Source organism: Arachis hypogaea, chromosome 2, assembly GCF_003086295.3.
Source record: "Arachis hypogaea cultivar Tifrunner chromosome 2, arahy.Tifrunner.gnm2.J5K5, whole genome shotgun sequence".
Classification (NCBI taxonomy): domain Eukaryota; kingdom Viridiplantae; phylum Streptophyta; class Magnoliopsida; order Fabales; family Fabaceae; genus Arachis; species Arachis hypogaea.
Genome location: NC_092037.1, coordinates 59,574,026 through 59,588,767, shown reverse-complemented (window position 1 = coordinate 59,588,767; position 14,742 = coordinate 59,574,026). Strand labels below are relative to the sequence as shown.

Below are 14,742 nucleotides of genomic sequence, written 5' to 3'. Positions count from 1 at the left end.
CTCATTTTCTGTAAACCTAGGTTACTAGTTTAGTATTTAAACAACTTTTAGAGATTTATTCTGTACCTCATGACATTTTAGATCTGAACTTTGTATTCTCTAATGGCATGAGTCTCTAAACTCCATTGTTGGGGGTGAGGAGCTCTGCAGCGTCTCGATGAATTAATGCAATTATTTCTGTTTTCTATTCAAACACGCTTGTTTCTATCTAAGATATTCATTCGCACTTTAATATGAAGAAGGTGATGATCCGTGACACTCATCATAATTCTCAACCTATGAACGCGTGCCTGAAAACCACCTCCGTTCTACATTAGATTGAATGAGTATCTCTTAGATTCCTTAATCAGAGTCTTCGTGGTATAAGCTAGAATCCATTGGCAGCATCCTTGAGAATCCAAAAAGTCTAGACCTTGTCTGTGGTATTCCGAGTAGGATTCAGGGATTGGATGACTGTGACGAGCTTCAAGCTCGCGAGTGTTGGGCGTAGTGACAGACGCAAAAGGATCAATGGATCCTATTCCGATATGATCGAGAACTGATAGATGATTAGTCATGCGGTGACAGCACATTCGGACCATTTTCACTGAGAGGACGGATGGTAGCCATTGACAACGATGATCCACCAACACACAGCTTGCCATAGAAGGAACCTTGCATGCATGAAGAAGATGACAGTAGGAAAGCAGAGATTCAGAAGATAAAACATCTCCAAAACTCCAACACATTCTCCATTATTGCGTAACAATTACTCATTTCATGCTCTTTCACTTTTTACAATTTAAACTAAAGAACCCTATTGGTATCCTGACTAAGAATAATAAGGTAACCATAGCTTGCTTCAAGCCAACAATCTCTGTGGGATCGACCCTTACTCACGTAAGGTATTACTTGGACGACCCAGTGCACTTGCTGGTTAGTTGTGCGGAATTACATAGTGTGAGTGTAATTTTTGTGTACCAAGTTTTTAGTGATCATCAACAATGGCTTCAAATTTATACCAAGGTGTTCTTGAGTCTTCTTTGTGTTTTGATCTTAAAATTTTTAGGAACCTATCTGATTAGTAGTAATTAGTATCCTTATTTTGATTTTATCTCCAATTAAACTATAATTCATTTTTCTCATCATCACCAAACATGATTAAAATAGCAGATTTTTAGAATAAGGAGACAATATTTTTTCGAGTTTTCAATAAGGAAAATTCTAATTATTTATATGTGGTGGCAATACTTTTTTGTCTTCTGAATGAATGCCTGAACAGTGCATAATTTTGATAGTGGAGTTTATGAATGTTAAATCTGTTGGCTTTTGAAGGAATGATGAACAGGAGAAATGTTATTGATGATTTGAAAAATCATGAAATTGATTCTTGAAGCAAGAAAAAGCAGTGAAAAAAAAAATAGAAAAACCCAATAGCCCTTTAAACCAAAAGGCTAGGGTAAAAAGGATCCAAGGCTTTGAGCATCAATGGATAGGAGGGCCCAAGGAAATAAATCCAGGCCTAAGCGGCTAAATCAAGTTGTCCCTAACCATGTGCTTCTAGCATGCAGGTCCAAGTAAAAAGCTTGAGACTGAGTGGTTAAAGTCGTGATCCAAAGCAAAAGAGTGTGCTTAAGAACTCTGGACACCTCTAATTGGGGACTTTAGCAAAGCTAAGTCACAATCTGAAAAGGTTCACCCAATTATGTGTCTGTGGCATTTATGTATTCGGTGGTAATACCGGAAAACAAAGTGCTTAGGGCCACGGCCAAGACTCATAAAGTAGCTGTGTTCAAGAATCAGCATATTAAACTAGGAGAATTAATAATTCTATCTGAATTTTGAGTTCCTATGGATGCCAATCATTCTGAATTTCAAAGGATAAAGTGAAATGCCAAAACTGTTCGGAAGCAAAAAGCTACTAGCCCCGCTCATCTAATTAGAATCTGAGCTTCACTTGAAACTCTGAGATATTATTGCTTCTTGATTTCTTTTTATCCTATTTTATTTATCTAGTTGCTTGGGGACAAGCAACAGTTTAAGTTTGGTGTTGTGATGAGCGGATATTTTATACGCTTTTTGGGGTAATTTCATGTAGTTTTTAGTATATTTTAATTAGTTTTTAGTATATTTTTATTAGTTTTTAGGAAAAATTCATATTTCTGGACTTTACTATGAGTTTGTGTATTTTTCTGTGATTTCAGGTATTTTCTGGCTGAAATTGAGGGAGCTGAGTAAAAATCTGATTCAGGCTGAAAAAGGACTGCTAATGCTGTTGGATTCTGACCTCCCTGCACTCGGAATGGATTTTTTAGAGCTACAAGAGACCAATTGGCGCGCTCACAATTGGGTTGGAAAGTAGACATCTAGGGCTTTCCAGCAATATATAATAGTACATACTTTGCTCGAAAATAAATGACGTAAACTGGCGTTTAACGCCAGTTCCATGTTGCATTCTGGCGTTGAACGCCAGAAACAGGTTACAACCTGACGTTTAACTCCAAAAACAGCCCAGGCACGTGAGAAGCTTAAGTCTCAGCCCCAGCACACACAAAGTGGGCCCCAAAAGTGGATTTCTGCACTATTTATCTTAGTTTACTCATTTTCTGTAAACCTAGGTTACTAGTTTAGTATTTAAACAACTTTTAGAGATTTATTTTGTACCTCATGACATTTTAGATCTAAACTTTGTATTCTCTAACGGCATGAGTCTCTAAACTCCATTGTTGGGGGTGAGGAGCTCTGTAGCGTCTCGATGAATTAATGTAATTATTTCTGTTTTCTATTCAAACATGCTTATTTCTATCTAAGATATTCATTCGCACTTTAATATGAAGAAGGTGATGATCTGTGACACTCATCACCATTCTCAACCTATGAACGCGTGCCTGACAACCACCTCCATTCTACATTAGATTGAATGAGTATCTCTTATATTCCTTAATCAGAGTCTTTGTTGTATAAGCTAGAATCCATTGGCAGCATCCTTGAGAATCCAGAAAGTCTAAACCTTGTCTGTGGTATTCCGAGTAGGATTCAGGGATTGAATGACTGTGACGAGCTTCAAACTCGCGAGTGTTGGGCATAGTGACAGACGCAAAAGGATCAATTGATCCTATTCCGACATGATCGAGAACCGACAGATGATTAGTTGTGTGGTGACAGCGCATTTGGACCATTTTTACTGAGAGGACGGATGGTAGCCATTGACAACGGTGATCCACCAACACACAGCTTGCCATAGAAGGAACCTTGCGTGCGTGAAGAAGATGACTGTAGGAAAGCAAAGATTTAGAAGATAAAGCATCTCCAAAACTCCAACAGATTCTCCATTACTGCGTAACAATTACTCATTTCATGCTCTTTCACTTTTTACAATTTAAACTAAAGAACCCTATTAGTATCCTGACTAAGAATAATAAGATAACCATACCTTGCTTCAAGCCAACAATCTCCGTGGGATCGACCCTTACTCACGTAAGGTATTACTTGGACGACCCAGTGTACTTGCTGGTTAGTTGTGCAGAATTACATAGTGTGAGTGTAATTTTCATGCACCATTATACAGGATCAATTGGTAGCTAGGCCACTTAAGTTACAAGTGATTAAAAGAAAAGTAAGGTTAACGTCCTCCCCTAAGCCTACTGCAACTGGATCTGTGGCTGTTTCTGCTAAGACCATTAAGGGGACAAGTTCTGAAAATGCTAAGAAGCTGGCCAACTTCATGACTTTTGTGCCTACTCCAGGCTTCAAGGCTCCAAGGAAGAATGATGACAAATTTTGATTTGTTAGGAATGTGTTGTCGTTGACTCTTTTTGTGTATGGGACAACATTCTGTTTTTTTTTTTGTATGGTATTTAAGTATAAAGACAATGTATTGTGGTGACATCAGAACTTTATAACTTTGTTGTGGAATTCCTCTATTAAGACAATGTGACAATTAGCCTTCAATGACAAGTTATTACTAACATTACTTACTTTGTTGCTTATTTTGTTTATGGCTCAACATAATTCATATGAACAGCGACAGAGAATTTTTTGCCAAATTTTATAAAATTATCCACAATTAACAGGGAATTGCTTTCAATTTCAAATAACAACTCCCATTCAAGTAAAAAAATTCAATACACCATTACATGTTCACAGAGGATAATTGGGTTTATTTAGAAGTACATAACAAACAATAGAGTATTACAACTACTCCAAACATCAAAATCATTAGCAATTTCAAAGCTCTAACTTCAGCTTTCAAGCTGCTCAACTTCCATGCCACCTTTACCCTCCATTCATCATAGTCACCTTCAACCTTCATATTAGTTCCTGCATCTTTCTTTGTACCACATACATACACCCAACATCATAGAACAAGATGAAAAAACTTTAACTTCTTTTAACATCATTCACCCGGTACCTTGGACATGCATGGAACAATCTATTCGGATTCTCTGCTGTCCCAGATTTCTTAACACAGTCTTTAGCCAACAGAAACATGATCCGTTATGAGAATTCAGCCTCCTCTTTCACATCGAAGCACTAGATCCATGACTGTCGTACGATGCATGCGACAAACCGCCACCACAACCACCATTTCCTATCTCCATCCAGTCATCCAGCCAAGGATTACAGCTCTTACTTAGCTCTACTGCCACCAAAAGTATTCACGGCATTGTATTTATCGTTGAAATTGGGATTAGGGTTTATCCACTCTAAGGCTAATTTGATGTCTTAAACAAGACTTATCTTATCATCAACAACATGCTACAGCTTAGCGTTTGCCACCTTGGCAGTTAACGGTCCACGTCAGCGGACGTTTGCCAACTCAGCTATGGAGATGACGAAAGGATGAACGTGACCAGGTACGACATATTTGGAGGATGATTTTGATTAATTTTATCTTTCGAGGATGAAAATAGAGATCGAGATATCATTTAGGGACTATTTTGACTATTAACTCTAAAAAAATGAAATTGAACTTATATGGGTTTTCTATTATTTTCTGTTGCATTTGTGTAACGTTGCTTCAAAGTATTGCCAGGAATCCTAAAATTGCATTCTTCATTAAGAAATCTAATGGAAAAAATATTGCAAAAGCTAAATAATTCCTAATAAGTATGGCCACAAGATAGCAATTGTTTTTACTTACATTAGAAAAAGTCTAGTTAAAGTAAAATATATCATATTAAGTGAAGGGGGCAAAACAAGCTCACTTACTTTAGAAAGACACTGGCAAGTATATGCACAAAGAAGTCTGGCAAAGCATTTTCTTCAACAAAACCTCGAGGATTAGAAGAGAGTCAAACCAGTAGAAAGAAAACTGAAGAAATTCAAGACCTTGATCCTCAACACGTTGTGAAACAGGTTCTGAGGCAGCACACAATTTTCAATTAGAGAATATCAGGTTATATTTGTAGATATAATAACATATATTTCCAAAAAAAAAGGGATGAAATTTCGACGTGTTTGTGCCAAGAAAATAAACCATCTCTTTTATCCTATTTTTGGGAGCAAAATCGACAGAAATATTCTTCTTTTTTCATACCTCCTTTTTCATACTTGAAAATAGAAAAAGACAGTAACATAGTAGAATTGAAGAATAAGAGTTTAACCGTCAAATCTTAATTTGAGTCAAATAATGTAAAAGAATCAAGGAGAATGCTCTTCAGAGTAAGATTCTAGTACTCATAAATAACACAAGGGATATTTTGCATACCATTTTTGGGGGATTAGGGTTCCTCTAAATCAACAATGAAAAAGAGAAAGATAAAAATGGAGCTAACAGTGAAATTTTACCTGAAATATCAGAAGAGTTAAGTATAGTCGAGCCTTTGTGAATGGAGGAAGTACACCATAATAAATGAAATTTGAAAAAATGGGAGACAACCTAAAGAAGAAGAAGCTTTTGAATGTTCAAATACTAACGTATTCTCTCTCACAAGTATTACAAAATAATAAGGTATTGAGTTGTTTTGTATGGTTTGGTCAAAATATAAATAAATAAATATATAACAAAAAAAAGAGAAAGAGTACGAATATTCTTGTGTGCTTTCTAAATGACATTTCAAAATATCATTCTTGTCAATGCGTGTTGTTATTATTTATATATATACATGTTAAAAAATATAATAATATATATGTATATATGCATATAATAAATCAATGTAAAAGTATATAATAATAATAATAATAATAATAATAATAATAATAATAATAATAATAATAATAAAAAATAAAAAAACAAATAAATATACGTTTGTATATACTCTTTTTATTATTATAAACAACAAAATATTTTCACTTTCAATCACTGTACGACTTCAAGTAAAAAATTTTGGGGGTATTATGTTAGACAAAATATAATTTTTATAAGAAAATGATAAAAAGAAATAATTAGTTACATAGTGATGTCTCCATTTATAATATTTATATTTATTTTAATTAAATTAGGTCATTTGACAGTTTGATTATTTATTTGATTTTTGAAATTGACATCAAACAAGAAGTGCGAAAACGGGGAAATTCAAATTTTCTGCAAGTGGTGTACAAAGGGTAACTGTTAGCTAACATTAGGTTAGTTTATAAATAGAGTTTTAGGAACACATTGTAGGAGTTCAGTTCTTTTGAAAAACACTTAAAAACTCAAAACGCTCTCATTCCCTTGATATTATAGAGTAAATTTAGAAATCGTAAATAATTCCTCTGAATTTAAACACTTATAATTTGTTTTTTTTCTATTTTTATTAATAAAATTTTTCTGCTTTTACTTGTTCTTTTTTTATGTTTATTTTTTTTTTATCTTCTCTTTAATTTTTATTTTTTTTAATTTTTGCAATTTACATTGCTTCTGAGATCTTACATTTATTTATTTCTTTATTTCTTTTCATCCTTTTTAATTCTTATTAATGATACAATTGCGATATTGAGATACCCATATTTTTTTTAAACATTAAAAAAATTTGAGTAAAACAAATTAGAATACGAAGTTACGTTATTAGGTTGGGCCTAAGAGAATCAACTAAACCCCGTGATATGCTTTTGCAATTTGCACAATTTTGTGGTAGTTTAGTTTGTTGTTACTAGGCATAAAAATTTGCAGAACCAATAACTTCGAAGAACTTTACCAAAAACAAAGAACCTTCGTTCGTAAATGGAATTGATCATTTCATCATTTCCTGGGTTCATATCAAGTTTAAGGATGAGTGATTAACAATTAACAGTTCAAGCGCCAAAACTAATTAAAAAGAAACTTTATTATTTACTTTTAACAGAAACAAAATACACATTCACTGATAAATACACAACAACGTCTCCTCACTATATAATATATAACAAATATTTATGAAATTAATTAACTGTAAATATAATATAATTAACAGTAAAGAACATATACATGTAACAACTCCCACATATATATTTATATCAAAATCCTTTGCCGGGATCATCTCTGACATAATATATATATGACCAGTAATAAGTACAAAGTAAGCTGGTCCCGGGAATAATCACAACCTCACCTACAATAAAGACCAAATTTAGTAGCTTAAACGGCATCACTAAAAAGACCAATTAGATATATAACCAAACATGAAAAGGAAAATTAACATACCATATATATACACATACATGTATGGTTGATGATGATGATCAATGACCAGCACCAGGGCTTGGGATATCTCCATGTTTTCTGTAGAAATCATAATCATAATCATCAGCTGGTGGAGATTCATAGCTACTTGGAGTACCATAATCTTCCATCTCCATAGTCTTATGTAACCTTGATGATAATAATGATGCTTTCACATTAAAACCCTCCTTTTTCATGCTTCTTAATCTGCTTGTAGCTTCTGTAGTCCCTTGGCACATCATGATACACATAACAATAGCTAGTATCACAACAATCGCCTCAATTTTATGCTTCTTGTTGAATAATAATAATCCCTTCCTCATACCCATCTGATCTTGATTTTTAGAAAAGTGCTGAAGAATCAAGATAATGAAATTAAATTAAAGTTGGTAAAGCCATTGCATGCCCATTTCAATTATTTATAGACCACTATGATCATATATCATAGCATGCTCACTCTTTTTTCAAAAAAGTAGGGTACGTAGTATTATTACTTTCTCTTAAAGCAACGCTTAATTAAGGGCCACATAGAGAACTATACCTATATTATTGCTTTGTTTGTCTATATTATATTAAAATGATGCTTTTTATTAATTAATAATATGAAAAAAAGGGATCATTACTCTCCTCTTCATGTCTATCGTTTTAATTTGTGTGTGCAAGAGCTATGTATATTTTAATTTTAAAGAAACAAATAAAGTTTGGTAAAAATTAATATTGAACCCATGCATATATGGTTAATAATGTCCACTCTTTTGACCACATAAAAGATTAGACACCATCCTCTATATGCTTCCAATGTGGCAAAATATAATAATGACCATAAGTATATTTAATTTGTTCCCCTTAAGCTAAATCGGCTATCTACATATAGATCCAAATCTTTTCACCTACTTATTATCATTTTTCCAATTGCCCGATCTTTGGCAAAATTATTCATGTTCTGTTTATTAGTTTATTTTAATGTATAATTTTATTAATTTAGCGATTATAAACGTAATATATATAGAGGGTAAACTATAGTAACAAGTTGGATACACATAATTGTTGGGAAAATTAACCCACCAACAATAATAAACAAGAAAATTATTGCACATATTTAATTTTTGAATTGATTATCTAGGTGAATTTTTATAAGTTTCTCTGGCTGAGACCGAATCCTAAATTGATCGCATTTCTGATAGCATTGTTAACTGTAATTTTTTTGGTTGTCCACGGTATCCCCCAATCCGACAGGTTAAGGATTAATTCGTCGCGGATCGGAGCTCCATTTAAGGGTCTGCCGCTGGCCAATGGGTTGCTGCATGCACAAGGCAGAATTCAAACTCCCGACACTTGTTTAAACGGACGAGTGAACTGACCACTCGACCAACACGATAGTATGTAATTAGCTAGAATGCCTTACGTTATAAACTTAAACAAATAATTAAAGTTGAGGTCCTTTTTAATTTAATGAGTTTACAGCTCGCAACATTCACCGACAATGCATGGTCATCAAAATTAATATATCTTCCTGTTTCTTCGGCTCCTTGCTACATTTAAATTTTTATTGTCACTTTTTTTGTGACTGAAAAACAATTTATTCAATTACAACAACATAACATTCATCTCTAATATAGACGGAAAATGATAACTCTCTTTAATAAATAGGAACTATTATAGGTAACAAAACAAATCAACCAACATCAGCTATGAAAGATATCAGTAGCTTGGTTGTGAAGAAAAGAAGAGGAAATCGGAGTGTAGAGGAAGAGAAGGAATAAACAGAGAAAGGTTATAATGTTGAAAAAGTTAGTTACAGGTTGTTATAATGTTGAAATTTATAGCAACTGAGGGATATATAGAGAGTGTGATGATACAAGTTGGTTGAGGGTGTAATTAATTAAGGCTGAGCTGGTATAATGATGAGCGGATAATTTGTATGCTTTTTGGCATTGTTTTTAGTATGTTTTTAGTATGATCTAGTTAGATTTTAGTATATTTTTATTAGTTTTTAGCTAAAATTCACTTTTCTGGACTTTACTATGAGTTTGTGTGTTTTTCTGTGATTTCAGGTATTCTCTGGCTGAAATTGAGGGTCCTGAGCAAAAATCTGATTCCGAGACCAAAAAGGACTGCAGATGCTGTTGGATTCTGACCTCCCTGCACTCGAAGTGGATTTTCTGGAGCTACAGAAGCCCAATTGGCGCGCTCTCAACGGCATTGGAAAGTAGACATCCTGGGCTTTCCAGAAATATATGATAGTCCATACTTTGCCCAAGATTTGATGGCCCAAACCGGCGTGGCAAAACAGCCTCAGAAATTCCAGCGTTAAACGCCGGAACTGGCATAAAACTTGGAGTTAAACGCCCAAACTGGCATGAAAGCTGGCGTTTAACTCCAGAAAAGGTCTCTACACGAAAATGCTTCATTGCTCAGCCCAAGCACACACCAAGTGGACCCAGAAGTGGATTTTTACGTCATTTACTCATTTCTGTACACCCTAGGCTACTAGTTTACTATTAATAGGATCTTTTGACATTGTATCAGTACCTTATGACCTCATGACACTTTACACGTTTTCTTTGTGTACTTTCCACGGCATGAGTCTCTAAACCCCATGGTTGGGGGTGAGGAGCTCTGCTGTGTCTTGATGGATTAATGCAATTACTACTGTTTCTCATTCAATCATGCTTGCTTCCATTCTAAGATAATACTTGTTCTTAATCCGGATGAATGTGATGATCCGTGACAATCATCATCATTCTCAACTATGAACGCGTGCCTGACAACCACCTCCGTTCTACCTTAGATTAAGTAGTTATCTCTTGGGTTCTTTAACCGGAATCTTCGTGGTATAAGCTAGAATTGATGGCGGCATTCAAGAGAATCCGGAAGGTCTAAACCTTGTCTGTGGTATTCTGAGTAGGATTCAATGATTGAATGACTGTGACGTGCTTCAAACTCCTGAAGGCGGGGCGTTAGTGACAGACGCAAAAGAATCACTGGATTCTATTCCGACCTGATTGAGAACCGACAGATGAATTCCGCTATGCTGTGACAGAGCATATGCAATCGCTTTCACTGAGAGGATGGGAGGTAGCCATTGACAACGGTAAAACCCTACATACAGCTTGCCATGGAAGGAGACTTGCGTGTTTGAAGAAGAAGACAGTAGGAAAGCAGAGATTCAGAAGATGGAGCATCTCCAAACCTCAACCTATTCTCCATTACTGCAAAATAAGTAATCATTTCATGTTCTTTTGCTTTTCACAATCAATCCTGATAATTTCTGATATCCTGACTAAGATTTACAAGACAACCATAGCTTGCTTCAAGCCGACAATCTCTGTGGGATCGACCCTTGCTCACGCAAGGTATTACTTGGACGACCCAGTACACTTGCTGGTTAGTTGTGCGGAGTTGCAAAAGTGTGATTGCAATTTCGTGCACCAAGTTTTTGGCGCCGTTGCCGGGGATTGTTGAGTTTGGACAACTGACAGCTTGTCTTGTTGCTTAGATTAGGACTTTTTTATTTTTGTTGGTTTAGAGTCTTTTAGTTGAGTCTAGTTTCATATTCTAAGTTTGGTGTCAATTGCATGCTTTTGTTTTTCTTTTGATTTTCGATTTTTGCATGTTTTTAGTCCCTTTTTGATTTACAAAAATTCTGAGTTTGGTGTCCTCTTTGTGTTTTTCCCTTAAAAATTTTCGAAAACTGTGTGTTTGATTTTCTAAAAATTTTAAGTTTGGTGTCTTTTTGTGTTTTTCTCTTTCCTCTTTTCAAAATCAAATCTTTTTCATAAAAATTTTTCAATCATATCTTTTTAATTGCTGTTTTCAAAATCTTTTTGATTAACTCATTGATTCAGTTTTCAATTTGCTTTGATCTTATTTTCTTTTTGATTTTCGAATTTTTATTTTAATTTTCTTCTATTTTATTTTATTTTTTTCGTTAATTCAAAAAAAAAAAACAAAACAAAATTTATCTCTTTGCAATCATTATCATTTCCCTTTTGTCCATTATGGACTTAAGTGGGATCAATCAATCCAAAAGGACTCTGGGGTCATATGCTAACCCCATTACAGTTGCATATGGGAGTAGCATCTGTACACCTCCCATCAAAGCAAGCAGCTTTGAACTAAATCCTCAACTCATTATCATAGTGCAGCAAAATTGCCAGTATTCCGGTCTTCCACAGGAAGAACCTACTGAGTTTCTGGCACAGTTTTTACAAATTGCTGACACAGTACATGATAAAGAGGTGGATCAGGATGTCTACAGACTATTACTATTTCCATTTGCTGTAAAAGATCAAGCTAAAAGGTGGTTGAATAACCAACCTACAGCAAGCATAAAAACATGGAAACAGTTGTCAGACAAATTCCTGAATCATTTTTACCCTCCAAAAAGGATGACACAGTTAAGACTGGACATCCAAGGCTTTAAACAAGAGGATAATGAATCCCTTTACAATGCCTGGGAGAGGTATAGAGGTATGCTAAGGAAATGTCCCTCTGAAATGTTTTCAGAGTGGGTATAGTTAGACATTTTCTACTATGGGCTTACAGAAAAAGCTCAGATATCTTTAGACCACTCAGCTGGTGGATCTATACACATGAGGAAGACAATTGAAGAAGCTCAAGAGCTCATAGACACTGTTGCTAGAAACCAATATTTGTACTCTAGCAATGAGTTCTCTCCAAAAGAGGAAGTCATGGCTGTAGTCACTGACCCTAGTCCTCAGGAACAGATAACTGAGCTTAATCAACAATTGCTCCTGATGACAGAACAGTTAGCAGACTTTAAAGAGATGCTCTATGAAACTAAAGTTGCTAACAAGAGCATAGAACTGCAGTTGAATCAAGCAAAACAGCAAATATCTAAACAGATAACAGAGGAATGTCAAGTAGTTCAATTGAGGAGTGGGAAGACTCTGAATAACACTGCTCAAAAGAGTAAAAAGCCAAACAAGGAACAATTGACAGAGGACAACCAAACTACTGTTCAAAATCCCTCTGAGGACAGTAAGAGCCCAGAGAGGAATGTCATTGGCGTTCAAACGCCAGAAAGGGAAGGAAAGCTGGCGTTAAACGCCCATTCCTTGCCCAGTTCTGGCGTTCAAACGCCAGAAAAGGGGGAAAAGTTGGCGTTAAACGCCCAATTTCCTCCCAATCCTGGCGTTCAGACGCCTGGGGGAGAATCAGACACCTGAGGGTGCTGACAGTAATCCCTCTAACAAGGCTTCTTCAACCACTTCTGTAAGGAATAAACCTGCAGCATCCAAGGTTGAAGAATATAAAGCCAAAATGCCTTATCCTCAAAAACTCCGCCAAGCGGAACATGATAAGCAATTTGCCCGCTTTGCAGACTATCTAAGGACTCTTGAAATAAAGATTCCGTTTGCAGAGGCACTTGAGCAAATACCTTCTTATGCTAAGTTCATGAAAGAAATCTTAAGCCATAAGAAGGATTGGAGAGAAACTGAAAAAGTGTTTCTCACTGAAGAATGCAGTGCAGTCATATTAAAAAGCTTACCAGAAAAGCTTCAAGATCCAGGGAGCTTTATGATACCATGCACATTAGAAGGTGCCTGCACCAAGACAGCCCTATGTGATCTTGGAGCAAGCATCAATCTAATACCTGCATCCACTATCAGAAAGCTTGGGTTGACTGGAGAAGTCAAACCAACCCGGATATGCCTCCAACTTGCTGATGGTTCCATTAAACACCCATCAGGCATAATTGAGGACATGATTGTCAAGGTTGGGCCATTTGCCTTCCCAACTGACTTTGTGGTGCTGGAAATGGAGGAGCACAAGAGTACAACTCTCATTCTAGGAAGACCCTTCCAGCAACTGGACGAACTCTCATTGATGTACAAAAAGGGGAAGTAACCTTGAGAGTCAATGAGGATGAGTTCAAGTTGAATGCTGTAAAAGCCATGCAGCATCCAGACATACCAAATGACTGCATGGGCGCTGACATTATTGACTCTCTGGTAGAAGAGATCAATATGGCTGAAAGCCTGGAATCAGAGCTTGAGGACATCTTCAAAGATGCTCAACCTGATCAAGAAGAACTAGAGGAGGCAAAGGAATTTTCAAAAATTCCTCAGGAGGAGGATAAGCCTCCCAAGCCTGAACTCAAACCACTACCACCATCCCTGAAATATGCATTTCTGGGAGAGGGTGACACGTTTCCAGTGATTATAAGCTCTGCTTTAAATCCACAGGAAGAAGAAGCACTGATTCAAGTGCTAAGGACACACAAGACAGCTCTTGGGTGGTCCATAAGTGATCTTAAGAGCATTAGCCCAGCTAGATGCATGCACAAGATCCTATTGGAGGATAATGCCAAACCAGTGGTCCAACCACAAAGGAGGCTAAATCCTGCCATGAAGGAGGTGGTGCAGAAAGAGGTCACTAAATTACTAGAGGCTGGGATTATTTATCCTATTTCTGATAGCCCCTGGGTGAGCCCTGTCCAAGTTGTTCCCAAAAAGGGAGGCATGACAGTGGTTCATAATGAAAAAAATGAACTGGTTCCTACAAGGACAGTCACAGGGTGGCGCATGTGTATTGACTACAGAAGGCTCAATACAGCCACCAGAAAGGATCATTTTCCTTTACCATTCATAGACCAAATGCTAGAAAGACTAGCTGGCCATGATTACTACTGCTTTTTGGATGGCTATTCAGGCTACAACCAAATTGCAGTAGATCCTCAGGACCAAGAGAAAACAGCATTCACTTGCCCTTCTGGCGTGTTTGCCTACAGGAGGATGCCTTTTGGTCTGTGCAATGCACCTGCAACCTTTCAGAGGTGCATGCTCTCTATCTTCTCAGATATGGTAGAAAAATTTCTGGAAGTCTTCATGGATGACTTTTCAGTATATGGAGACTCATTTAACTCCTGTCTTAATCACCTAGCACTTGTCTTGAAAAGATGCCAAGAGACTAACCTGGTTTTAAACTGGGAGAAATGTCACTTTATGGTGACTGAAGGAATTGTTCTTGGGCACAAAATTTCAAACAAGGGAATAGAGGTGGATAAGGCAAAGGTAGAGGTAATTGAAAAATTACCACCACCTGCCAATGTTAAGGCAATCAGAAGCTTTCTGGGGCATGCAGGGTTCTACAGAAGGTTTATAAAGGATTTTTCA

The 14,742-nt window shown here is 36.2% G+C and overlaps 1 long non-coding RNA gene across 1 annotated transcript; it reads right to left on the bottom strand.

Moving 5' to 3' along the window:
* Nucleotides 1–7,208: 7,208 nt before the first annotated feature.
* LOC140177888 (uncharacterized) lies at nt 7,209–7,988 on the bottom strand. The gene is made up of 2 exons (XR_011869465.1): nt 7,583–7,988; nt 7,209–7,490 (listed from the first exon to the last, which is right to left on the bottom strand). It is a non-coding gene; the product is annotated as an uncharacterized lncRNA (long non-coding RNA).
* Nucleotides 7,989–14,742: the final 6,754 nt, after the last annotated feature.